The sequence below is a fragment of the Prionailurus viverrinus genome, chromosome X (assembly GCF_022837055.1).
Source record: "Prionailurus viverrinus isolate Anna chromosome X, UM_Priviv_1.0, whole genome shotgun sequence".
Taxonomy (NCBI): Eukaryota; Metazoa; Chordata; class Mammalia; order Carnivora; family Felidae; genus Prionailurus; species Prionailurus viverrinus.
In genome coordinates, this window is record NC_062579.1 from 17,760,001 (window position 1) to 17,782,017 (window position 22,017).

The 22,017-nt window shown below is 39.3% G+C and overlaps 1 protein-coding gene across 1 annotated transcript in view; it reads left to right on the forward strand.

Moving 5' to 3' along the window:
* Positions 1 to 22,017, forward strand: part of POLA1 (DNA polymerase alpha 1, catalytic subunit) — a 299,688-nt gene that overhangs the window by 205,650 nt on the left and 72,021 nt on the right. The window lies entirely within an intron of this gene.

Genomic DNA, 22,017 nt, shown 5'->3' on the forward strand with positions numbered 1-22,017 from the left:
GGGATCTGAGCAGAGGAGTGCCATGGTCTGACTGTAAGTAGACAGCTTGGATGGCTGTGATCCAGGCAAAGGATGATGGGAGCTTGACCGAAAGGATAGTAGGGGAATCTGTGAGAAGTGGTTGAATTCTGCAAGCATTTTCAAGTCCAAACTGATAGGATTTGTTACTCAGGTCTTTTTTTCCCCATGTTACTGTATAGAATGAGTGGCAGAGACATTCCTTCCTGCACTGTACCGATTCTAAATTGAATTCTAATACATTTAATTACTCTCCTAAGAATAAGTAATTTTCATGGTAAAAAAAAAATTGCATAGACCCCTTATCCATATAACAGGTTGTTCCTAAACACAGACTTCATGGTTGACTGCTTGCCATACAAAGACACAAAAGATTTTGTGGACCCCACCTGGCATAGCGCTGTCCTTACTCTTAATACGCTTTTGGTGAGGGGAAATGATTTGTGTTCAACTTTAAGCCCACATTCTGGCTGATGAGGGAAAATTTCTGGACTAGAGACAACACACACGCACGCACACACACACACACGCACACACACGCACACACAGAGGCAGAGATCCCTGAAAGGAGAATCACAGCTGGAATGAGCCATTGTCTTGAATGGGTGTGTGTTCATCCATATGCAGGTGTGTTGAAGGGGTGGCAGGAAGTAATTAACAACTGCCATACTAATTTTTAGTATAAACATGTACATAAGTGGTTAGAGAAGGGAAAGATGAGAGATGATTGCATAGCAAAGGTGAGATGTAAGCTAGGGCTAGAAAGATCAGTTAGGATAGAAATAAGTAGAGATGAGGCGGAACACATTCTTTTGGGTCTCTTCTTTGTGTCTCTGCTTCGAAGCTGGAAAATTTGGTACCTTTTCCTACCCAATCTGTTTCTGACATTAGGAAGACCAGTTTTAGGAAGCTTTGTTGCTTCTACTTTGAACCAATAAGTTGAAGTCGAATCTCTAGAGCAAACTAATCTACGGTTTGATTGGCTGCCAGAACCCCACTTTAGTGGAGTCAGGCTGTGCTCCTCTTTTCTAATGGTTACAGGTCACAGAAGATGTTGTTGGGCAAATCTTGGAATTAAGAAGGTATTGGGAGTGTGCTCTATACCTCTTCGTTGTTTTTATCCTTATTACCTTCTCCTTCCACCAGCCTTCCTTCTCCTCCTCAATTTACATTCAGTTCTCCTAAAGCACTATATATGTTTCTAAAAAATCAACAAAGCTATGTAAAATGACACAGTAACAACTAAACACTTTATGGGAAAAACATACAGGTTGGGGCACAACACACAATAACTTCATCAGTGACATAAACAGGAATATAGGAACCTAAAGAAAACAGTGGCATAATTTTACACATTTTAAATAGCTAAGAAGTACATAAGTGCTACAATAATTACGGCACTTTACCTTGAAAAGGGTGTGAAGTTGGCTTGCAGAAGTGAACATCATAAGGGTTGCAGCTTGGGAATCATGGTGAAGCGATAGAAGGAAGATTATTTGAGATTGGAAGGAAAGTTGTAAGAAACAGCAGATGAGGGTGAGTGTAGCTCATAACACACTCAGTGAAGTGAAGTAGCTGATCAGTGAGAGAGAGAGAGAAACAGAGAGAGCGTGTGTGTGTGTGTGTGTGTGTGTGTGTGTGTGTGTGTGTGTGTTATTCCTGTGTGGCTAGGTTCAACCGGGTGTAGTTTTCTGCATTCACCTAACCTTTCTCATAGACAAGATCTGCAGAAGCGGACCTAAAATTTGCCCCGCCATGTGTTCAAATGATTCTCTGATAGATTAGTGGGCATTGGCATAAATTTTAATTTTCAAAATAAACCTTGAAGCAACTGTACCTTATTTTATATTGATGATTAACTGGCACCTTACTTTTCCCCTGCTTTATTGTTCTCTCCTCATCCTCATAATGTCCAAAGATATTCTTATTTTTACAAAAACTGATCAGTACATCTGTCAAGCAGATAGTTAAACTTATTAAATATTGAATATCCTATCTTCAGAATGCTTGTTTGGGATATGGGAAGTAAAAAGGGTTTTGAAGCCATGAGTTCTGTCCTTTTACAGCTTCAATATGAGTCACCAAACACAGACATTTGAGGCAAAACAAAATTTCTTAAAAAAAGGTAACAATATATTATGGATCTGATACATCATTGCTGAAGAGATAGGGTGAAATAGAGTTAGTAAGGTAAGATTTCTTAGATTTAAATTTTGATCTAGATCTTAAAGTTGTGGACATGGATTGGAGAAATAAAGGGAACTCCCAACACCCAGAAAGAATGTGGAAATCCTTCAGGTTTTTTCTGTTTCTTTCTCTTCATTTCCTTATGCCCAGCCTAAAAGTGATCTTAGGGTGGCAACAAGCTACGATTACAATCACCAGGAGCCAAAACTATAAGGAAGGGAAAAGCGTGCGTGCTCTCTCTCTGTCTCTCTCTGTCTTTCATAAGTAATTAAGTAAGTAAAGACCCAGCTTCCTGACTGGAAGACTGGAAACGAGAAAGTTGTAGGGATCTGGAAGGCACCAGGGAGATCACAGACAGAGACAACCTCAGGGAATGTAACCCCATGAAGTTGTTCATGAGCACCTGTGCTCATCCCCCAGCCTGGAAGGAAAGGATCTGAGCCAAAGAGCATACCAAAGACTTTGAGAACTGAGGTAAAAGACCACCACCTAGGACCCAGATTGACTAGTGGATGGTGCACACATCAGACAGATGCAAAAAGCACTGCAACATTTTTGAAAACTAAACTGATACCAGAGCCACAGCCTACAGAAAGTGGACTCATTCTAAACCTAATGAAGTCATTTGCCTGCTAAAACAAAAACATCAAAATTCCCCATACGATGTAAACAAGACCAATAGATTCATAACATACTATTCAAAATGTCCAGGATACAGTTCAGAATTACTTGGTAAAACAAGAACCAGGGAAATCTAAACTCGCATTGGGAAGAAAAAGCAATCAAACGATGTTAACACTGAGATAACACTTCGGGTAGAATCATATGACCAAGACTTTAAAGCAGGTGATATAGTGTTCCGGTGAGCAATGGTGAACACTTTTGAGATGAATGGAAAAATACGAAGTCCCTGAAAAAACAGAGGTATAAAGAAGAGCCAAAGAAATATATTAGAACTGGAAAATACAGTAACCAAAATAAAAACCTGACTGAGTGAGCTCACTGGCAGAATGGAGGTGACAATGGAGTCCATGAACTTGAAGAGAGATCAATAGAAATGACCCCATCTGAAGAAGAGAGAGAAAAAGACTCTGGGAGGTTGGAGAGAACAGAGCTTCAGGGACCTGTGAGACAGTAACAGAAAGTCTAACTTTTATGTCACTAGAGTTGCAAAAAAGAGGAGGAGAACCAGACTGAAAAAAATATTGGAAGAAATCATGTGATTGTCTTCATGAGCACTGGGTGTTGTATGTAAGTGATGATTACTGAATTCTCCTGAAACTAATATTTCATTATGCATTAACTAATTGGAATTTAAATCAAAACTTGAAACAAACAAACAAAAAAGAAAGAATGTGAAAACTTCCCATGTTTGGCAGAAGACATAAACTAATCGATTTTTAAAAAGCTGAGTGAAGCCAAACAGAATAAACCCAAAGAAATCCACTCCCAGACACATTATAATCAAACTTTTGGAAACAAAAAATGAATTTAAAAATCTTAAAAGTAGCCAGAGAAAAATGATTTATTCTAAGGGAAAATTATTCAAATGATGATACATTTCTCATCAGAAACCATGGAGACCAGAGAAAGTGCAATCGTGTTTCTCAAGTACTCAAAGAAAAGATTTAACTCGAATTTTTATATCTAGCAAAAAAGAAAGTCTTTGTAATAAAGATAAAACAAAGACACTTTTAGATGAGAGAAAACTAAGAGAATTCATTGCCAGAAGACCTGCTCTGAAATAATTGGTGAAGGAACTTATTCAGACAGAAGGGAAATGGTACCAGAAAGAAACCTGGAACATGAAGAGTGAACGAAGAACAAAAGAAATGTAAGTATAATAGACTTTTCTTTCTCTTCTTGAGTTTACGAAATATATTGATACCATCATCTGATAAAGTTTTCATTGTATGTAGGTGTAATATGTAAGACAACTGCAACATGAAAAGAAGAAAGAAAAGAGACCTATATGGATTTGTACACTCCATTTAATGTGATAAAATTTTGATTTTAAGTATATTATCATCCTTAACTATGAACTATACAAAGAATTATCAAAAATGCAATTAATTAATTTATTAATAAAAATTGTTCATGGGTGCCTGGGTGGCTCAGTTGGTTGTGTGTCTGACTCTTGATTTCAGCTCAGGTAACGATAGCAGGGTCATGGGATTGAGCCCTGCATCGCTGGGTGTGGTGCTTGCTTAAGATTTTCTCTCTTTTTCTCTCCTTCTGCCCCCTCCCCTACTTGTGCTCTTTCCCTCTCTTTCTCTCAAATTAAAAAACATGCTCCAATTCCCCAAAAGAGGGGAGAAAAATGGGGAAGAAGAAGGAAAAACAGAGGGAACAGACAGAAAACAAATAATAAAATGTAAACCTGAGTCTAAACATACTAATAACTACGTTAAATGTGTATACACCAATTAAAAGACAAAGTATCACAATGGATATTTTAAATGATGCAACTCTATAAAGTATCTTCAAGAAACTCACTTCAAGTATAGGTAGATTAAAAGTAGAAAAATGGCAAAAGATATACCACTCAAACAATAATCAAAAGAAATTTAGAGTGGCTATATTAATAGCAGAAAATTAGACATCAGAGCAAAGAAAATTACTAGGGATAAAGAGGAACTTTACATAATGATAAAAGAGCTAATTCACTAAGAAGAGATAATCCAAAATGTGTACGCACCTAACAACAGTGCTTCAGAATACCTGAAGCAACAGCTGGCAGAGCTGAAAGGAGAGACAGACAATCCATAATTATACTTGGCAACTCTAACACTCCTTTCCCAGTAATTGATAGAAATATTGGACAGAAAATCAGCAAGGATATGGAGGAACTGACAACCGACTGGATCTAATTGATATTTTATAGAACGCTCCCCCCAGCAATAGCTCAATCCACATTCTTTTCAAGTGCACATGGAACTTTTGGCAAAATAGACAATATTCTGGATCATAAAAGGAACCTTAATTTAACAGATTTAAAATCATACAAAGTAAGTTCTCTAACCATAATGGAATTAAACCAGAAGTCAATAAGAGAACGATAACAGGAAAATCTGCAAGTACTTGGAAATTCAACAACAAATTTCTAAATAATGCATGGGTCAGAGAGGGTCTTAAGTAAAACTAGAAAATATTTTGAACTGAGTGAAAATGAAACATATCAAACAGTGATTGAAACAATATATACTGTAATGTGTACTATCATACAAAATAGGCCACTTACCGATATTTGAATGCTGACACCATTATTTATTCATCATAGACACACACAAAATCCATACAGTACTCAAATAGTGAGTATCAAGGCATTGTATATTCACCTAGTTGGTAAAATAGGCTAGTTAATTTGGCAGGTAAGTATTAAATAATCATAATAATTACAATCAGGTGACTATTTCAAGGAGAAAGTAGAAAACCTAACAAAGTAGGATGATGCAGCTAAAGCAGTGCTTAGAGGGAAATTGATAGCATTAGATGTTTCTGTTATGGAACAAGAAAGGTCTCATCATTCTGAGTTTCTGCCTAAAGGAAAGAAAAAAGAAGAGAAAATGAACCCACAGCAAGCAGAAGGAAGGAAATAGTGAAGATCAGACCACAGATTCTAAAAGCATAACAAGGGGAAACTATCCATATTTGATAGCTTAGAGATAGTGGACCAGTTCCTCACAAGTCATAAACTATAGAAATCCATCTAAGGTGAAATGGAGGGTGCCTGGGTGGCTCAGTCGATTGAGCATCCAACTCTTGATTGTGGCTCAGGTCATGATCCCAGGGTCGTGGGTTCAAGCCCTGTGTCAGGCTCTGTGCTGAGCATGGAGCCTGCTTAAGATATTTGTTGTCTCTCTCTCTTTCTCTGTCTCTCTCTCTCCTCTCCCTCCCTCCCTCCTGCTGCCACTCTCCCTCACTAACGCACAGTCTCTCTCTCTCTCTCTCTCTCTCTCTCTCTCTCTCTCTCTGTGTGTGTGTGTGTGTGTGTGTGTGTACATGTATGAAATGGATAACCTCAACACTCCTCTATCTGTTAATTGAATTCATAATTAAAAAGAATAAAATTGGAGGACTCATTTGAAAACTTGTAATAATATAAGTACAATAATCTAGGAAGTATGGTATTGGCAAAAGGAGAGGCACCTAGTCCAATGGAAGAGAATTCACACAAGTGTGATTCACACAAGTGTTACTGTTTGCTTTTTGACAAAGATACATAGACAGTTTAAGAGAGAATATATAGTTCTCTCAACAAGTGATGTTAAAAAATTAACTTTGATGGGGCGCCTGGGTGGCTTAGTCGGTTAGGTGGCCGACTTCGGCTCAGGTCATGATCTCGTGGTTCATGGGTTCGAGCCCCACGTCAGGCTCTGTGCTGACAGCTCGGAGCCTGGAGCCTGCCTCAGAATCTGTGACTCCCCCTCTCTCTCTGTCCTCCTCTTCCCATCTCATGCTCTGTCTCTGTCTCTCAATAAATAAACCTTAAAAAAAATTTATAAAAAAAAATTAACTTTGGCCGTATGCAGAAAAAATGAACTTTGACTTAAATCTATTACATTATACAAAAATTAGCTGAAAATGTATCAGTTCTAAATGATCCATGAAATTCATGATCCATGAAATTTTAAAAATTCATCTGGACTGTATCAAAATAAAAACCTTTGCTTTACAAAAGATATTCTTTTTTTAAGTTTACTTATTTACCTTGAGAGAGAGAGAAAGCATGAATGAGGGACAGAAAATCCCAAGTAGGTTCTGTGCTGTCAGTGAAGAGCCCAATATGGGGCTCGATCCCACTAACAACAAGGTCATGATCTGAGCCAAAAATCAAGAGTTGGACGCTTCACCGACCGAGCCACCCAGGAGCCCCTGTAAAAGATACTCTTAAGAAAAAACAATGACAGGGCGCCTGGGTGGCTCAGTCGGTGAAGCGTCCGACTTCGGCCCAGGTCACTATCTCGCGGTATGTGAGTTCGAGCCCCGCGTCGGGCTCTGTGCTGACTGCTCAGAGCCTGGAGCCTGTTTCAGATTCTGTGTCTCCCTCTCTCTCTCTGCCCCTCCCCCGTTCATGCTCTGTCTCTCTCTGTCTCAAAAATAAATAAATGTTAAAAAAAAAAAAGAAAAAACAATGACAAGACAGTAAGTTGGACAAAACACACAAATCACATATCCACAAAATGACCTGTATCCAGTATATACAAAGAACTCTCCCAATTCTATAGCAAAAAAGCAGACAGTCTAATTTAAAAATAAATAAAAATGATTGAACGGATGCTTCACTAGAGAGGATATAAGGATGACAGATACACATGGGAAAAGTTGTTCACTAACACTAGCATCAGGGAGCTGCAAATTGAAACCATGACAGGATACCACCCTACAGCTATTTGAGTGGCTGAAATATAAAACACGGTACCAGATGCTGGTGCGGATGTGGAGCAACAGGAGCTTTTATCTGTTGCCGGTGAGAAAGTTAAATGGCGCCCCCAGTCTGGAAACAGTTTGGCAGTTTCCTATAAAGATAAATACATATTTAAACCATATGACCTAGCAATCTTCCTGGGTATTTACCCTAGAGAAATGAGAACACATGCTCATTTAAAAAAAAAAAAACTGTACATAAATGTTTATAAGCACAATTGATGATAGCCAAAGACTGGAAACAACCCAAATATACTTAAGTAGATAAATGAATAAACTGGGGTACTTTGATACCATGGAGTATTACTCAGCAGTGAAAAGGAATGGACTACTGATACACCCCACATCTTGATGGATCTTAAAGGCATTGTGCTGACTGAAAAACGCCAGACTCACAAGACTACAAGCTGCATAAACCCCTTTCTAGGGCATTCCTGAAAAGATAGGATTGTAATGATTGAGAACCGATCAGTGGTTGTCATGGATTAGAGAGTGGTGTGAGTACTAAGGGGCAGCAGGAGGGAGTTTTGGGGGAGATGGAAGTGTCAGATATCGTGATTGTAATGAGTGTTAACATGTGTTAAAAGTCAGAGAACTGCATTCCTCTCCCAAATCAATTCTGTGGTGATAGGTTGTTTTTTTTTTTAAGTTTATTTATTTTGAGAGCAAGCGGGTGGGGGGAGAGGGAGAAAATAGAATCCCAAGCAGACTCTGCATTAGCAGCGTGGAGTCCGACGCTCAACCAGCTAAGCCACCCAGGCACCCCTTGGTGATAACTTTAAAAGTAAAAATTGAAGCAAATCAAAATTTTTTGGCATGGTGATAAAAAGATGTAACTCTGCTTGAAGGACCTTCTAAAATAAAAGGATTCCTTTTATACATAAAAGAAGTTACATGTATTAAGTGTCCAGCATTGATGTCACCATGAGTTGAGTTCCAAAGCTGCCAGGCTGAAAACCAGGCACACCTAAACAGTTATGTCATTGGGAGCCCCTGCTAAGCTACTTGTCAAGGAATCTACACCGTGGAGGAAATATCCAACTATGACCCATTAATGTTCTCATCGCTAGAGTCAACACAAAGAAAGGTCTTTCCTAGCCTTAGCCTAAGAAATGGGTGGAATAGATTTGGGCATCAGAGTGCTAGGCCACTCATGCAAGTTCTAATGTATTAAGAATGTAAAGCCTTGAGGGGCACCTGGGTGGCTCAGTCGGTTAAGCATCCAGCTCCTGATTTCGACTCAGGTCATCATCATCTTGCAGTTCGTGAGATCAAGCCCTGCTGTCAGCACAGAGCCTGCTTGGGATTCTCTCTTCCCTCTTTCTCTTCCCCTCCCCAGCTCTCTCTCTCTCTCTGTCTCTCTCTCTTTGTCTCTCTCCCTCTCTCAAAATAAATATATTTTTAAAAGAATGTAAAGCCTTTAAAACATGACAATGTTTTGAATAGGAGACTCTGGATATTGGAGCAATGTGGTTTTTTCACAATGGTCAGGAGAGTTCAGGAATCTCTGTGTTTTTTTATGCAATATAGACATGTGTTTGCCTATAGTTTCCGTTCTTTTATTTATTGGGCAGGGGGCAGACATAACATCATAGAGAACAAGAAAATTTCAGTCCTGATATGTTTTGTCTTCATCTCACCATAGCCAGCATTCTGGAATCTCTTTCAAACATGTACCTTCCTGTTGGTTAAAGGTGATTATTTAAAAACAAACAGACCACACGAAAAAACACAGTTTCTAAATTTTTGTACTAGTAATTGGAAATGTAAATTAGTTTCAATCATATTCCTTTTGTTCTCCTGGTTTAAAATTCATGGTTACGGTTATTTTACATTCACAACTGTTAAAACAGTGTGGCTGAGCAAGGTGAAATGGTTTAAGGTGGGAGCCTATTGGCAGGTGAGACCCCCTACAGGCCTGTTCCTGACAGCAAGCCCAAGTTGCCTCCACCAGCTTCTGCCCGCTTGTGCTAGCTCTAAAGGGGAACAGTTTTCCAACAATGATGTTTTCTTTCCTTCTCTATTATAATGGTTGTGATTGTATGCCATTTCATATTAGGCTTAGCAAATTTACATCTTCATCTTCAGCTGATAATGTACCACTTTGCTCTTTTTGTTTCTGTTTGGAGAGCATAGGGTTCTAGCTCCTACACTGTGGATATACCTCGTGGGATTTTATTAGCATTAAAAAGTGTTTGAAGCTGAATTCTATGGGTGGGACTGCAGACCTTATCCAAAGATATCTCTAGAGTATTTCCACTTTTATCTACTTTATTTATGAGGTTGCTGTATTAAAGTTTATCTGTAAAAATAGGTTCCATTACTAAGAAACTGTTTGAAAACCACTCACCTGGACAGATAAAATTCACAGATAATGAGAACTTGAATTCATCACGAATCATCTCCACTTCCCATCCCTCTAAACTTTTAGAATGTTGCTAACAGAAACATTTGACTGATTTTATGCCTTATTTACTCACTATGGGCACAGTGTTTATTAAATACCTACTATATTCCAGTACCAAATTACAAGAAGGTGTATTACTTTTTCTCACTTTGCTGGTTGAAAAACTGCTGAGAAGTGAAGTGGTCTAAGGCAGGAAAGGGGAAGAATAAGGATGTGGATTATCTGCATCCGATTAATTGAGCACCGCAGTGTGTGCGTTCAAGGTGGCGGTGACTCAAGTGAGATAGGTGGGTGGTAACAAATGATTTGAGAGAAACAGACCTGCTGGAGCTCAGATAGAGGCACTTCTGTTATAGTCATTGAGAATTACAGAACAATTAGAGCCGAGAGGAATGCAGAAAAAAAAACAATACACTTTTTCTTGTCAATGTAACCTGCCAGAGAATCAAATAAAATGCAAGCATTATGTAGGCTTAGGAACTAGGGAATGCTTCATTGTTGATCCTCGAACTTTTCTGTTCAAACCCCAGGTAGAGAATGATAGAGCATGAAAGGTGAGATGGAAAAACGAACTGAGGAATGGGATCTTAAATCTGTTGAAGCTGGAATGAAGCCTGTCTCAGGAAACTGAGGACAATTTTTTTTTTTAAGGGGAGGGAAAGCATTAGTAGGATATATTATCAAAGGGCTTCCCACGCTTTACAACCTAGATGTATAGAGCCTGGGCAGGTTTTTTGTTTCTGTTTTTCTGATTTTTTTTCAGATATAATTTCTTTAAAAACTTTGTTTAATGTTTATTTATTTTTGAGAGAAAGAGAGACACACACATAGAATCCAAAGCAGCCTCCAGGCTGTCAGCACAGAGCCCGACGCAGGGCTCGAACCCATGGACCGCGAGATCACAACCTGAGTCAAAGTCGGAGGCTTAACCGACTGAGCCACCCAGGTGCCCCATAGTCTCAAAGCTTTTTAAGAAAAAGTTATAGGAAATTGCTGTTTCCTTCACTTTAGGTGAAAGCAGTTGAGAGAAAACATATTCATAGCTATGTGTTTTATTCCAGGAAAAGTATATTAGCCAGTTTTTTTGTTTAACACTTCTCTGTAGAATGGTGTGGTTTCCTATTGAACGTAGAAGGCATTCTAGGTAAGTTTTCCATAGGAAAGACCAGGTCTTGACTACAAGCAAGCTTCATTTCTAATTAAACAAGTGTCTAATACTGTGATTTTTATAATGCACTCTGAAAAGAAAGGACAAAGAACAGCCAGATCAGATTTTTGTTGGCTCTGTTTTTGCAGTGCTGGTGTCATTCTGGAAAATTGGAATAATGTAGACAAGGAATTAGTGAATTACACATGCATATGTGTTAATACCCTCCCTTTTGTTATGGTTTTTTCATTGTTTACCAAAATTAATTGATATTTGAAAAGTATATGTACATTGAGGTGTTACTGATTGTTTTATTGTACAAAACATCGTGCAGGAAAATCACGAGACATCTACCATGAGTCATTGTGTAATGGGTTTCAGTAACTAAGTCATGTTAATAGCTACCTGAAATTCCCTATAGAAAGTCTAAACCATTGGATCCACTAAATGATCTCTCAATAAGTAAATTATTTCTTATCATGTGTTATGATGGTGACTGGTTAGGAAAGGAAATCTGTGATCTTAGCACCTAGTGGCCATGTTGGGTCTAAGATACATGGATCTGTTTCCATTGACTTTGCTGGCTAGAATAAGATAATGACCAAAGGTAGGTTGACCAGTAGAACTGAATACTAACAAAAACTCATTCTTAACTAATGAAATAGGAAGACAAGGAAGGCATAAATGTTAAATCTGCTTATGCCTACTGTACTTCTCTTCTGTCCTGCCATCAATTATAAGGTAAATACTACTGATTTAGTGGTAGCATTTCAGGGGAAAAGAAATTTGTTAGCAAGGATAGCGGCTATAAAATAAATCTTTGTTTCAGAAGCATTAGGATGTGATGATAGGTGTCTTAGAAGCAAGGCAAGGACTTCAGTAATAGCCAAGGCATACTGAATGGTTATCACATGCTGAACAGTACACTTTTGCCAAACACCTTATAAGCATTATCCGTTTAGTCCTCACAGCACTCTCATGGGTATTTCACAGATGGGGAAACTGGGGCTTGGAGAAGTTAAGTGGCTCATCCAGGGACTCCACTTACAGTAAATGTCAGAGCCAGGATTTAAGGCAGTGTGTTCAACTCTAGAAGCCACACAGTTAACCACTGTTTTGTACATTTACCCTCTATCATTAACGTAACACCTTACACCAAAAGGAAAAATTTAGAGCCATCAGCAAAGGCCTCTCCAGATCTACCTCTTCGCTTTTTATTTTACTTTATTTTTTTATGAGGTTTTTTTTTTTTATTTTAGAGCACGCGAGCAGGGGAGAGGGAGAGGGGAAGAGAGGAGGAGAAGGTGAGAGAGAGAGAGGGAGGGAGGGATGGAGGGAGGGAGGGAAGGAGGGAGGGAAGGAGTGAATCTTAAGCAGGCTCCAGGCACAGCGCGGAGCCCCGCACGAGGCTCATTCCCATAACCCTGGAATCATGACCAGAGCTAAAATCAAGAGTCAGGTACTCAACCGACTGAGCCACCCAGGCGCCCCTACGTTTTAAAGTGTTAATTGACTTTCCCCAACAAAAAACAAACACCATTTTTGAAGTATTTGTCAGCATCACTGTTGATATTTACTGTTGTGTATGTGAGTCTACAATATCATGTGAAACTATTGGTCACTTTAAAACAATTTTCATAGCTACAGTATCTGTCTTCTAATAGGCTGTAAGGTGTATAACCTCATTACAGACTGACATATAAAGACACTAGAACAAAACAAAGACTGTAGAGGTACATTAAGGGTTTGTCGTAGCCAAATGTAACCAAAAAAAGTTTTTAACTAAACATATACTATTTACTGTTGCAGACACTGTTGTAAGCATTTTCTCTATTTAAGCTCTTAATGTGCATTATAATTCTGTGAGGCACTGTTGTCATCCCTGTTTTACAGATGAGGAAATAGACTGACAGCTTAGATGCCTTGCCCAAGATCACATATCTGCTCAAGGGTAGAACCAGAATTTGGATCTGGACTGGTTCCAGAATCTGTGGTCTTAAGAACCACACTATATTGGCCTCATTTCATATTTTGACATTTAGTAGTTTAAAATATCTTGGTTTCAGTGAGTGCCCTTCTTGTAAAAAATTTATGCCGCTGGTCTCCTCATCCTCCCTGTACCGGAAGCTCGGGAGTCCTGGGGTAATGATATAATCCTGTCCTCTAAGGGATTGCAGGACTTTAAACAGAACTGGCATATTAACCGCAAAGAGATTAAAAGTGAGGAAATACTTGGTTCGATTTCAACTTGTTAATTGTTGGAGAGATTGTAATCGAGTCAAGTCTTTACTTCTTTACAATAATTGTACTGAAGTCTTACCACCCCATCGTGTTTTTAAAATCACTTGCTTATTTCACCAACGACTTTTAGTTAGAATTACAAGAGTATATTGTTTAGACTTGGCTCTTGAATGAAGCACACCAAAATTTAAAAAGGAAAAAGGAAAAATGCAAATTCTTACAAGTGCCTGTTTGGTTTATTTCAGGGAACTTCCCAGAGGCAAGTGTTTATAGCTAATAGTTATTATACTCAGTACCAGTTACCTAGGACCTATTGTATGCCAGGTACTGTACTCTGTTTTGCACATATTATCACATAATAGCACCTTAAGGTGGTTTTTCCTCCCAGTTTACAAATGAGAGGAGAGGTTACATGGTCTCTGGGCACCTCAGTTTTTTCCTTTGTAAAACAGAGAAGGAGAATGCTTCTTTATGTTCTAATAGAAATTTCTAAGTCCAGATGAAAATGATCTCAAGTGAACATACGGAGGTCCGTGTGGAACATAAACTTTACTTTTAAGAACTCACATTTTATATCTTTTCAATCAAAGACATAATTTCTAAAAGGTCCAACGTAGAGGACCAAAGGAGAACAAAAATTATACAATTAAAACGACACAGTTAAATATCGGGTCCCTAGTTAACAACAGCGATACACATTGAAAAGCATCTTCTTCGGCTTGGGCAGTTTCTCCTTGCATGCCTTTACCTCCGGCCCCCAGGCCAGTGCCCTTTGCTTTTGCTGTGTGCTTCGGCCACTTGGACTCATGGTGGGCTGTGCCTGAAACGTGGCATTGTGGCAGCCTAGCCGTGGGAGCGAGGTGCCAGGTGCCTATGCGTGGACTGCTGCTCCGGTACACTAAGCAAGTATTTGAGGTTGAAAACTAGCCACAAAGGAACTGATTAACACAGAGGATGACACAGTGGCAAGTGTATGAATGAAAAGTGGCATATTAAAAAGATCAAGGGGCTTGGACACTGAAAACCTGGAATCAAGTCCTGGCTCTTCGACTTACTAGCTGCATGACATAGGCCAAGTCCATAACCTTTTTGAGTCTCAGCCTTCTTATCTGTAAAATGAAGATAATCAGAATAGCTAGTTCATTTGTTGAAGATAACATGGGAGAAAGCATAATGCAAGGGAGATTGATCTCAAAACTAGAAAGTGTCAAATGGATATTAATACATTATGCTAACTTTCATTAAGCCTCTCCTTCAGTAGAGTGTGATTTAACACACTCATAGCATTCAAGAAATCTCTGTCAATTTTAAATAGCATGTATATATGGACTTAACATTTTTACCTTAATTAATCCTACACCAGCCAAGATGTACACCAGCCTACATTTCATGCCAAGATGTGAGATGTTGTTTGGCAATAAAAAACTGTAGCTATCTCAGTCCTACCTATGAGCCATCATTCTACTTTTCACTACAGCCATTTTCCTAAGAGATTATCAAACTGACCATAAGTATCCCATTCACTGACCTGATCTGGGATTGTGAACAGATGACTCCACCTTGATGAGCTCTGTAAATTAAGGCAAATAGTGCTAATTCCGTCCTACCTCACAGAGCTTGTTGTAAGGATCAAATACTTTGAAGAGCATAGCGTACTATACAGGTGCAAGGGACATGCATAAAAAAATGAATGTGATCGTCAGAGGCCTCTCAGTATAGCATCAGAAGTAAAACACAAATAATTCTGTTAGAAAATGGAAGGTAAACATGCCACTAAAAATTTACAGAGGGGTGCCTGGGTGGCTCTGTCATTTGAGTGCCCAACTCCATTTTAAAAAAAATTTTTTTAATCTTTATTTTTGAAAGAGAGAGAGACAGTGAGCAGGAGAGGGACAGAGAGAGAGGGAGACACAGAATCTGAAGCAGTCTCCAGGCTCCGAGCTGTCAGCACAGAGCCCGATGCAGGGCTCAAACTCACGAACTGTGAGATCATGATGTAAGCCGAAGTCGGTCGCTCAACCAACTAAGCCACCCAGGTGCCCCAAGTGCCCAACTCCATTTTAGCTCAGGTCTTGATCCCAGGGTCGCAAGATTCTTAAGATTCTTTCTCTCTCACCCTCTGCCTCCTCCCTTCCTTGCAGGCTCTCTGTCTCCCTCTCTAAAAGAAGGAAAAAAAAAAAGGGCAGTTGTCATGAGGAGGGGGTAGATGAATGGAAATGTCCACATTTGACTGCAATACAGTGTCAGAGAAGGCACACCCATACCAGACTGTCAGCTCCTGCGATCTTACAGTTTCTCTCCTTCTCTGCTGTAGCCTCAGCAGCTAGAACAGTGCCTGGCATGTTATAGATGTTCATTTTGTTGGAAGAATGAACAGTAGTCTTTGTGATCGGTTCAGCGCACTAGCAGTGTGAAGGTAGGCCGACTTTGGCTAACATCCTGTGGCTTGGGTTGGCCATGGCACTCTTGTCCTAGGTGTCCATGTGAAGCAGAACTTGTTCTGAGATGTCACTTAACTCAGAGTTCACCTTAACATCTAGGTCAAATTCCAAAGCCAAATTTTCATCCTAAATGTTAAATCCATTTATTTACAGTAGCCATGTACATTTATTTAGAAACTGTTGATATTACTCATCACAGACCTTCAGGAACCAGTTATTAAGATACTAGAGAGCTAACCAAACATTTTGCCTATTTTTTGTGGGTGAACTGAGAAATGGTAGAGAATTTCTATTTTAACGAGGTAGATATATTTGGGTTGCTATGCCAGGGAAGAAGGACCAGTGCTAGCTTTTGTTAAAAAAACAAACAAACAAACAAAAAAACAGGTCAAGTTGTAGTGTTCACTCTAGTTTAGATCCGGAAAGAAACCCTAGAAATTACCTAATCCAGGAAACCCTTCCTTTTTTCCACATAAGATGTCATGAAGAACCCCCATCTGTAAAACAGAATAATGTTTTTTTCAATATAGATGTCTGTTTTAACTTTATAACATTTTTGTTTGTTCATTTCTCAGTGACAATACTAGTTAATATGGTGCGGTCTTATATATCTTAAAATTTCGCATGTAGTATATGTGAATGTGCCTATTTTGAATTTCTTCTGATGAATATGTACTTTAATCAATGAAATCATACATTTGGAGAAGCTTCGGGGTTGTACAAATGGAACACATTTGAAAAACACAGATCCAGTCATTTTATAGATCAGCAGGTTGGAACCATAATCTACAGAACCTTATTCTGTCTCCACATGTTGCTTCTTGATATGATGATATTAGTGACATTAATCTGAACACGGTTGACTACTTTAATACTCCCACATTTCAAGGATTTCTCCTACCTATACATAAATGAATGTTTCTAGGCCCTCTTAAGGTTCCAGTGTAATCCGGGGTACCTTACAAACCTTTATTTGTGTATTATTATCTCTTGCGGTTTGAAGTTTATTTTTAAATTTGTCATTGTGGTATTAATACATGATTATAGGTAGTTGGGTGTTTTGGGGAGGCATGGCATTCACCTAGAAATATGTCATTTGACAAAAGGAACGCTTTTAAAAGGAAGGCAGTAAATTCAAGGTAGAGTCCCAGAATTGTCCTCAGTCCCAGGGAAGACCTCACGGCCAATATTTGGGTATTTCAACATCTGCAGTGTTAAAGCCAGCCTTGTCTCCCAAGATGGAAATTGCCATGTGCAGAATGACTGGATAGAAAATGGTGTACATTCTATATAATCTTCTACTGCAGAATGCGACCAGTGGCACTTCCCCTAAAAAAAATAAATTACCCGAAATTTGCAGCACATTCATATTCAATTTCATCACAGCAGATGCTCATTAGTATGTTGTTATTAATTGGTATTCACTTTAGGTTTTGTTTAAAATGAAGATAATAATTAGGTTTTAATTACTGCATCATTCGTGGGGGGGGGGTTGTCTGTGGGGAGACGGATAGAGTGAAATGCTTCTTAAAGCCCGGAACTATTTCCTGATGCTTATTCAGCAACGTGTGTTGCCAAAGACTTTGAAAAATAACTTCATCTTTATTAAAAAAATAGGACTAGAATTCTGAAATGAAGAAATTGCTGTGTGTGTTTTTTTAAGCCCATCGTTATCAAGAACTCACTGTGAATTGTCTACTTGATGGACATACTGAATCAGATGATAATGTGCACTACCATTCTTTCTAATCAAATTACCAAAAAGACTTCTTGGAAAAGTAACCCTCACAAGCGGCTGATTAATGAAGTGGTGGCAATGTTTTGTATTAGAACTAATTGAAGTAATCCAAATAAGTTATTTCTGTAGCCTATGGAAATAATTTCCTTTGCAAAGAAGTACAGTGGAATTGGCAAACCAGTATTTTTCCCTCTCTGTTGTTCCATATTTGCAAAATAGCTAAGTTAATACAGATATTGCAAATAAAATGGGGGGGAAATCTAATGTGATTGAGAGGCAGGGGAAGCAAGAAAGCTTATTTCAGTCTTTTCATAATTAAGACTGATAATTTATATAAGCCTTAAAGGTGTATGGAAAGTAAGGGGTACTGGAATTCTAAAAGCGTATCTTTGCTAAAACACTAGAAATAGCCATTTTTAACACATTCGTAAAAAAGGGGCATTCGTATTCCAGAGTTTAAACATACTCCTTGGATAGAACTTTTTGGAGCACCTCTCACGAGCATGGCATTGGGTTTTCCGAATATATACAAATTCTGACCCCCTGGAACCTTACAGACTAGTTGGGAAAAGTACAGGATCTGTCCTATATGCCCTGTGTGCTGTGTGCCCATTCCTGAGTGGTTTTTTAGCCTCATTTTACCAATGAAAAAATTGATGTGTGACTAGGTGAAGCAGTGTGTCCAGAGTCACCCCAGCCTTTACATGATAGAACTGACTTTCAAACCAGATTCAGTCTGACCCCACAACCAGTCTGCCATGGGGAGATACACGCGGGAAACATTCAAAATCATTTCAAGGGACTAGTGTTGTATCATTAGGCAATACGTTGAGACTCATTGAGAGGTGGGAGACACATTCTGCGAATCCTTTCTTTCCACATTCATTGAGGGCCAACTATACACCCGGCTCTGGCCTGGGCACCAACAGTGCAGAGGGAAGTTCACATAGACCCTGCCCTCTGGAGCTCACGTCCTAGGAGAGGCAAGGGTCATTGAAATAGTGAGGATTACCTGGAGTGTGATCTCTGCGCCAGAGGGATGTGGTAAAGCATTGGCACCCAGAGAAGAGGCGACTGCCTCTTTATCAGGTGCGAAGTGAGCAAACCAAATGCTGGAGGCTTGGCAGGCTCCCCAGAACCTGGGATGACTGTGAGGTCTGATGAGGTAGGTAGAAACAGAGTGCCTCTTGAGGCGGGGCTGGAAGGACAGGCCTGCCCGAAGCGGCAGAATCACCCGGGCCGTTGCGCAGAAGGACAGAGCACGAGGCCTGTCTGCCCAGAGCAGGTGATGGTGAGGAGTGGGGCGGGTGTGGGGCCAGGCTGCCACTGGAGAGGCCTGAGGAGAACTCCTGAGTAAGCCTCATGGCTCGAGCTCTCTCTGGTAGATGGTGAGAGTACTAGTAAGCATTTTTCAGCCAGGGCTGTCCTGAGGCAAATTTTCATTTCTAGACTTGTATCTTATGGTCCCTGTGAGTGCCAGCAGGGTTTAGAGTTCTGAATCTGCTTCATGACATGATGCCTGGAGTAAATTCTGTCCTGAGCTTTTGCAAGGTAATGGGGTTTGATACACCCGTTGTTGTTTTGTTTTACAGTTAGAGTCAGTGCTGGTTTATTTGTGTTCATAGTACAAGAATGATGTTTTATCATCAAAAATACTTTGGGGTAAATTTGGGAATTAGGGCAGTCCATTTTCCTTCCTGATTGATATTGTTCAGGCTTAAACCAAGTGGGCTTGACCTCTGTGAGTATATACTAGTTAATGTGACAGGGCAGGCCTTGTATCTTCTAGGTTGTATTAGGAAGGTAACTTGAGGTTAAGATTTTGCCGTGGATAATCTCTAGGGTTGTGAGCCCACCTCTTCATACCTCAAGGGATTCAATTTAGAAGCAAGTTACGTTTACTTTTGAGTTGATAAAGAGGTAGTTTTAGCTAACTTCTACCCTATCCCTACAAATGAGGGAGAGAGAGAGTAGACTGGTTATATTGCCACAAGAAAATCTTAGATAAAATAAAAACCCATGTATTGTCAAACTAGTTCAAAGTAAAGTCGGTTGAAAACCAATACTAAAACCCCTTTGGAAACAGTTTGGCAGTTGCTACTAAAGCTGCAAATTTGCATGCCCTATGATCCAGCATTTCCATTGGTAGGTGTTAGAATCAACAGAAATGTACACTTATGTGCCTCAAAGGCATGTACAAGAATATTCACAGCAGCTCCATTCCTAATAGCCAAAAAACTGGAAACCACCTAAATATCCATCATTCATAGAATAGATAAGCAGATTGTGATCTATTCATTCAGTGGAATACTTTATGGCAATGAGAATGAACAAACTCCTTTTATGTGCAACAATGTGGATGAATCTTGCAAGTAGAATGTTGAGCAAAAAAAGCCAGAGAGAAAAAGAGTGCAAACTATATGATTCTGGGCACATGAAGTTACTGGGTTTTTTTTTATTTTAAGGCAAATCTGTTGTTACCCTTGGTGGGGGAAGATGGTAAGTAGCCGGGAGGGGATGCTGGTAACGTTCTGTTTCTTATTATGGGTGCTGATTACAGAGATGTGTTCACTTTGTACATCAAGCTGCACACTTATTATTTGTGCACTTTTGGTGTATAGATTATAATTCACCAACAAAAAAGCAAATCAGGTTCAACATTGCCCTGTATTTATGTAAGGGAAAATACGTCCTGTCCTATTCTTGAAATAATATGCTTGGACAAGCAACCATCTTCCTCAAAAATGGTTCTCAGGAAATCTCAAGCTATTTTGGTCAGTGTAAATTCCTTTATCTCAAGCCAGGCTGGAGGGGTAAGAGTGCCTGGTTCTAAAAGTTTCTCCAGTACAGATTATCTATAGCACAGCGATTCTCATCTTAGACTACCCACCAGAATCACCTAGGAGCAATGCCCATCCCCAGCATTCCACTGCATTCTTAGTTGTTCCAGGGGCGAGGTCTGAGCCTCAGTATTTTTTTTTTAAAAAGCTCCCAGGTGATTCCGATGTGCAGTCAGGTGAGGGACCACTGATCTAGAGCCTCATCAGAAATCTCAGGAGAGAGACCAGGGACTATAAATAAATGGAAAGAGAACTACCTTGGAGAAAGTGAAGTTTGCATTGTTTCTAATGTAAACCAATTACAGGATTTTACAAAAAGTATCAGAACCAGTGGCATTGAAACATTTTCCTTTTCCTTGAATTTCTCCCACAATATCTTTTTAAGTACCTCCTCTGCGCCAGGTCTGTCGGAGTGGAATTCCTCCCCTACCTCTATGTATGTACGGGTCTCACGCTTATTACTGTGTTAACACTCCGAGCAGCCACGTCACATGCGGAGTGTGATACACACAGTAGCTGTTTCAGCTCAGCATTGTCCTTACAAAATCACAATCGGCCACTTTGGTACACGATGTTCTAACTATAAAGGGAGACTGAAAGAAGCCTAGGCACCGTGTTGAGTGCAATTTTCAAGGAAAGAGCGAGAAATCGAACATTTTAAACCAATAAGTAAAAGCTAGAGAGAGAAAGAAATGTTAAAATATCATCTTATTTTCTTGAAGTATTTTCCATCCAATCTTGTACAGTCACAGTGAGCATTTAAGTGTGAGGGAAAAAAAACCCGTTGAACGTCTCAGAAGACTGGAGGGTGTCAGGTTTCTTGATTAGAAGATTTTATCATCAAAGGCAAAAGAGAAAAGATGGTAATGATAAAAAAAAAAAAAAGCCCTCCGAGTGATCACAAATTAATGGTGCAAAATCAAGAAAACAAAAGTAGGTGTTATTCTTGTTCATTTAAACTATAGTTTTCTCCATTTCATGTGCGTTCTTTAAAACCACTTAATTGTATTTGACATTGAAAATCTAATAGGGCCTTTTGTTTTCAGCCAATTTACTAATTGCAAAATATGTCAGGAATCAAAAGGGCAGGAGGTGTTGGTATATTTTTTTAAAATATATAACTCCTTTTTAATTTTTTTTCCCTATTTTCCTTATCCATTTAGGCAGTGACTTTCAATTAGCCTGCCTACTAATATCAGGTCACTAAACTCCGTGGCTGACGCTTTATTCCTTCATGTGGGTTGTCACTCGTTTGCTTCAGTTGGCTGGCAAAGGTTGTTGTATATCCATTACCAGCAACACAGCACTTTGCATTTCTGAATTGACAAGCAGCTATATTGACCCAGCGCTTATTATGGGTCAACAGCTGCGTTAACCAACGGAAGGACTGAGGGGCAATTAAAATGAATTGGCAAAAATATATCTTCCTAATTTACTCCAATTTGTTATTTATGCTAACATTGTATGGCTTCTATGGTGACACTAAACAGAATGGACCCAATAATGGCAATTAACATAAAAATATAATGGCTAATCAAATTGACAGCAACTGTTTCTCATCATCTCGACAC